At 44.5% G+C, this 5,874-nt stretch overlaps 2 pseudogenes across 2 annotated transcripts; both read left to right on the top strand.

Annotated features, from left to right (window-relative positions):
* The first annotated feature begins 1,134 nt into the window (after nucleotides 1-1,134).
* LOC308417381 (small ribosomal subunit protein eS8-like) lies at nucleotides 1,135-1,759 on the top strand (annotated as a pseudogene). The gene has a single exon. The product of its transcript is annotated as a small ribosomal subunit protein eS8-like (transcript).
* An 89-nt stretch (nucleotides 1,760-1,848) lies between these two features.
* On the top strand, nucleotides 1,849-2,410 carry LOC308413633 (large ribosomal subunit protein uL22-like; annotated as a pseudogene). Its single transcript has one exon. The product of its transcript is annotated as a large ribosomal subunit protein uL22-like (transcript).
* Nucleotides 2,411-5,874: the final 3,464 nt, after the last annotated feature.

The raw sequence follows: 5,874 nt of genomic DNA, 5'->3' as shown, positions 1-5,874 counted from the left end.
AATGGAAGATTATGATTTAAAGCTTTGTAAATGCCGGTTACTCACTGTCCAGTCACCAGGCAGATTTCTGGGTATTGCCTAGAATATCTTAAACTGCAATAGGTCCAAGCCAGGGAGTCCTTGATCTCACAGTACAAGGCCAATCTTGTTTATGACCATAGCTGAGCAGAACTTCCCAGAGCAGTAAGGAAGGGACAACTGGCTTTTCTAAAGCAAAACTAATTGTAATCCAGACATCACCTAGGATCTTTTATGATATACACAGCAGCAGATAGTCAAGGGTATTTCTCCAAGGGAGATAAATTCATATAAAGGGTGTGTAGAGGGGGAAGGGTATTATTACTTGTCAAAACTCTCTCTCTCTCTCAGAGCTTGGGGTCAAACACTGAAACCTTGTCTGAGCTAGGCAAACACACTGAGCTACTCCCTAACCCCTAGATAAATTTCTTTAAAAATTGTTATTTTTATTTATTTTGTTACACCTACTTATTTGCGTGTGTCTGTGTGTATATTCTTATCTTATGCACATATATTGAATATGAATATTTTCTCTAAGACTGTGGTTTGCCACTATCTTAAGGTTTATTTTATATCTATTGCTTTAGTGTGTGTGTGTGTGTGTGTGTGTGTGTGTACACATGGGCCACAGTGTGCTTGTCTTATGGGAATTGGTTTTCTCCTCCTATTATGTGGGTCCCAGTGAATCCCGTTCAGGTCATCAGGGGCCCTTATCTGCTGAACCATCTCATTGCCTCATAATATTAGTATTTATTTACTTTTATTAATGCTAATTTAAAATGCCTATTGGTTTGTAAGGAGTCCAATATACTAGTGTTTTTCTTTCATAGATATATTTTGGCTTTTTATTTTGTTTATGAACTCTGCTTACTTGAAGGCTATGAGGATATTTGACTTACATTTGTTCTCAATCTTTGGTGTGACTTTATTTCATGTCTTTGTGAAGTATGTATTTTTGATCATTTTGAAAACCTGTATTGCTGGGTGGTGGTGGTGCATGCCTTTAAACCCAGCCCTTGGGAGGGAAGGCAGGCAGATCGCTGTGTTCTCTCAACCGCTGAGTCACTCACTATTTGGTCCCTTGTGATACCTGATCTCGGTTTTAGAAACCGGACCATGAAGCTTTGCGCTTCCTCTTTCCAGCCAGCGCCTACGGAAGGGCATCTATCGGGACAACTGGCACAACTGCCACAGAGCGGTGGCAAGAGAAAGCCCTACCACAGGAAGCGGAAGTATGAGCTGGGATGCCTGCTGCCAACACTAAGATTGGCCCTCGCCGCATACACACAGTCCGAGTTTGAAGAGGCAGTAAGAAGGACCGTGGCTTGAGTTTGGATGTAGGGAACTTTTCCTGGGGCGCTGTCTTGTCCTCGCAAAGCAAGGATCATTGATGTTGTGTACAATGCGTCTAACAATGTTCACACCAAGACCCTGGGGAAGAACAGCATTGTGCTTGTTGATAGCACACCGCACCACTGGCAGCGGTACGAGTCCCACTATGTGCTGCGCCTGTGCCTCAAGAAGGGGGCCAAGGTGATTCCTGAGGAGGAAGAGACTTTAAACAAGAAAGGATCAAAGAAAAGGATCAAAAGAAATACAAAGATAGGAAAAAAGAATGCAAAAGTCAGCAGTCTTCCTGAGGAGCAGCCCCAGCAGGGGGCTTCCTGCCTCTATTGCTTCAAGACCAGGCCGGTGTGGCAGAGCAGAAGAGGAGCTGGAGTTCTATCTGCGGAAGATCTAAGCCGGGAAAGGCAAACGAACCACCACCCATAGCTCTATTAATAATTAAAACAAACTCTTCCTGTAAGCGGCCAGAGGTGTCCTGTGAAGATGGTTTGCTACTCTCTTTACCCAGAAAGCCCCACAAAATCATGCAAGTCCAGAGGTTCAAACCTTCGTGTTCACTTTAAGAACACCGGGAAACTGCCCAGGCCATCAAGGGTATGCATATCCGCAAAGCCACCAAGTACCTAAAGGATGTCGATTTAAAGAAGCAATTTGTGCCATTCCAGGGTATAATGGTGGAGTTGGAAGTGTCCCCGGACCAAACAGTGGGGCTGGACACAGGGACAGTGGCCAAAAACGAGTGCTGAGTTTTTGCTGCCCATGCTTAAGAATGCAGAGAGTGATGCTGAACTTAAGGGTTTAGATGTAGATTCTCTGGTCATTGAACACATCCAGGTGAACAAGGCACCTAAGATGCGCCGGCGAACCTACAGAGCTCATGGCCGAATTAACCATACATGAGCTCCCCCTGCCACATTGAGATGATCCTCACTGAGAAGGAACAGATTGTTCCAAAGCCAGAAGAGGAGGTTGCACAGAAGAAAAAGATATCCCAGAAGAAACTGAAGAAGCAAAAGCTCATGGCACGGGCATAAATTCAGCATAAAATAAATGCAGATAAAGTAAGGGTAAAAAAAAAATTAAAACAAACCAAAACCAAACCTGATCTTTCTTTTTTCCCAGATGGTAACTGCTCACCCTGCCTATACAAAGCATGAATCCTCTTACTGGTCTACCCAGAATCCACTTTGTCCTTGAAGTCTTCCTTCTTTCCCATCTCTTACCTCTATATGTTCCTTGCTATAAATGCTCACATGCGCTGTAGTGGAGCTGGAATCTAACCTCTCTTTTCCATCCAACCCCATTCTAGAGTTTCCAGTTTTTATCTCAGTGCTCTGGAAAACGTCTACCTTACTATGCTTTCAATAAACAGCATTGAATATCTTTATTTAACTCTGCATATAGGGAAATAAAATGATCTCTCCAGCTATTGGAAACTACTTGCATATCCTGTATGTGGGAGTTTTTTCTGGCCATCAGTTGTTTGCAGAGGTGTAAATCGCTCAAGGAAAATAAAACCCAGCAGAAAGAGATCATCCAGCGACCAGTGCTAGAAACAATATGGATTTTTCTTCAGAAGCACTCAGTTATCTTTTTTTGACCTAATCTAAGTCTTTCATAGGTTTTTTTTTTTTTTTTTTTTTTTTTTTTAATTTTTATTGGTTCTTTGTGAATTTCACACCATGCACTCTGAGCCCATTCATCTTCCCATCCCTTCTTATCTACCCTCTGGCCTTGCAACCTCCCCTACCAAAAGAAGATTTAAAAAATTAAAACAAACAAAAGTGTTGGATGTGGAAGCTGTAGTGTGTTGGCGTGTCCCGGAGTTCATTTGTTCACACATCTTCACTTGCAAACATTCGTTGCAGTGAATCATTCGGTCTGGGTTCAAGTCTTCTGCCTTCTGCTAACGTCATCAGTTGCTACCACTCACCGGGACCTCTCAGAGGTATCCTGATGTTGTCCTGTGTCACAGAGATCCTGCAGCTTTTGTATTTTCATGACCGTTACAGAAGTTCTTAGATAGGGTAGATGTTGGTGCGGGCCAACTCAAAGCTCTGGGCCTGGGTGGTAGCTGAGTTGGTCAGCCCACCAGCTCTCCTGAACCCACATCACCGGGGCAAGCTCTCCAGCACCGCCCTGACTGGCTCACCCAGAGTTGCAGCTGGTAGACGGTAGGACCAGTCCTCCCGCATGCCGCAGGTGGGGAGAGACGAATGGGGGGCATTTTCCCTAGCCCATACCACTGCACGGCAGATGAGGGGTCAGCTTTCCCTCGCTCATGCCCTAGCGGCTGGCTCACTCTTGCCCCTGACACCAGGTGCTGACCAGCAAGGTGCAGGGCTCACTTTCCCAAGTGCTGCAGCCGATGAGGGGTGGGACCAGCCAGGCAGCAGCCTAGACCAGGGATGCCCGCATGACCTTTGGTAGTAATACGAGCACATCGGAACATCGACAGAGACCCTCGTGGCTGCATGTGTCAGACGCCGACATGGTCCTCAGTGGCCTCAGGTGGCAGGGCAGGCTGCTCACAGCAGGCTGTTTCTCTCTACCCTCATCTCTCCTTTTCTTGGGGGTATGTTACCACCATCTAGCAACAATACAATTTCTATTATAATTGTTATGCTTGGTGATTTAAGAGTAGCAGGGTTGACCAATCAGACACAGATTACTAGAAAAACCTTTGCCCTTTCAAGTAAATGTACACGATCCATCAAACAGAAAAAGGGTGGACACTCCATTTGGTTTATTAGACTTCCACATTAGCCTGTGAAGTTTAAGACCCAAATCTGCGTCCTAGATTCTAAGGGGGAAAGGTGCTGTCCAGCTGATGTTTATTTAACAAGAAGACATCACAACTGACGGCACCACAGATTAATCTTTCAGGTAAGGTCTGTTTCTTGTTGTGGAGGACACATGATGTATCCTGTTATTGTGATTTCTGTCCATGATTGGACATTGTTAGGTGTTCTGAAACAATATGTTTTAAACCAAAGTTGATGATCAGTCCTAACATGGCCCAGGAGAATCTCAGGGAAAACTATATAAGCTTAGGAAGCTAGATGGCAGAGTGACCATACAGTTAAAAGCTTTGTATGCAGTTGCAAAGAAAAGCTAAGTCCTAGTCCTTGAATGTGTGTGTGTGTGTGTGTGTGTGTGTGTGAGTGTGTGAGTGTGTGTGTGTGTGTGTGAGTGTGTGAGTGTGTGTGTGTGTGTGAGTGTGTGTGTGTGTGTGTGTGTGTGTGAGAGAGAGAGAGAGAGAGAGCATTCTTGCTTATAAGAATTAGAGAAAAGAGGCACTTTAATTTTTTGATGGTTAAAAAGACATTTTAAAAGGTTAAAGTCAGAATTTTTATGTCATAGAATTGATAATTATAACCTACTTCATGCCTGAGAGTTCTTGAAGAATTGGGAATCAGCTAATGTAAAACATTAATTACAAGATGACAGGGGCTGAAGAGATGGCTAAGTGGCTGTTCTTCCTGAGGTCCTGAGTTCAGTTCCCAGCAACCACATGGTGGCTCACAACTGCTCACAACCATCTGTAATGGGATCTGATGCCCTCTTCTGGTGTGTCTGAAGACAGCTACAGTGCACTCTTAAAATCTTAAAAAAAAAAAAAAAAGACAGTTTATTGGAGATGAGGAATTTGCAGAGGCCAGGGTAGGGAGTCTTCTTTTATTCTCCCCTGTTTCTCTCTTGCTTCCTTGCTATCTAGACAGTTTTGCTATTTAGCATAGGCTAGCCTCAACGCTGACGTGTCCTGCTGGGATCACAGGCCTGTTTCCTCACTCTGGGCAAGCGTAGCCCAGACTAGCCTAGAGCTTTTGATTCTCCTGCCTTACTGCAGCTGCAGTGATTGACGTCTCTTCTACGCCCTCCTGATGAAGTTTCTGTCCAGTGTATTTGTTTCCTCATGGCTCTCAATGAGGAGTGTGCATTAGCTCCTTTACATTATCAGGACACCAACAAAGGTATTGGACTAAAAGCCAGAAAACCATCAGTGACTATAGCAGTCGCTCGATGCTTTGCATTCAGGCTACCGAGGTCTGGTGACCTTGGCTGTATTGTAGGATTTCTCTGGTCGTTGATTTTCTTTGTTAGAAAACATGAGGTTCACAATACTGTGCTGCAGAGCTGCCATGCCACTGTGAGAGATGACTGCTGTGATACTATGGTATATTAAATACATATTTGATCTGTGCCCTCAGGCCCCAGCACATAGCTTCTAAAACTCTTGCTGTCACTCAAGGGATGGAGGGATTTTTTTTTTTTTTTTTTTTTTTTTTTAAGTATAGAATAGAGTTGTTTTAGGTCATGGGGAGGGGAGTTGAGAGGGTGGTAGAGACAGAGAAAGACACTAGAGGAGTAGAGAAATAGAGGCTAACCATGAGCACATAGATCCGGGGGGAAGGGAATGAGGAGAGAGGGGGAAGGGATGAGAGGACAGAGTGATCTGGGACATTTCCTACTCTTTCCTCAGCATACAGGAGGGGAGAGGTGCTGAGG

The sequence above is a fragment of the Micromys minutus genome (assembly GCF_963924665.1).
Source record: "Micromys minutus genome assembly, chromosome: 1".
Classification (NCBI taxonomy): domain Eukaryota; kingdom Metazoa; phylum Chordata; class Mammalia; order Rodentia; family Muridae; genus Micromys; species Micromys minutus.
This window is presented reverse-complemented; position numbering and strand designations above follow the sequence as displayed.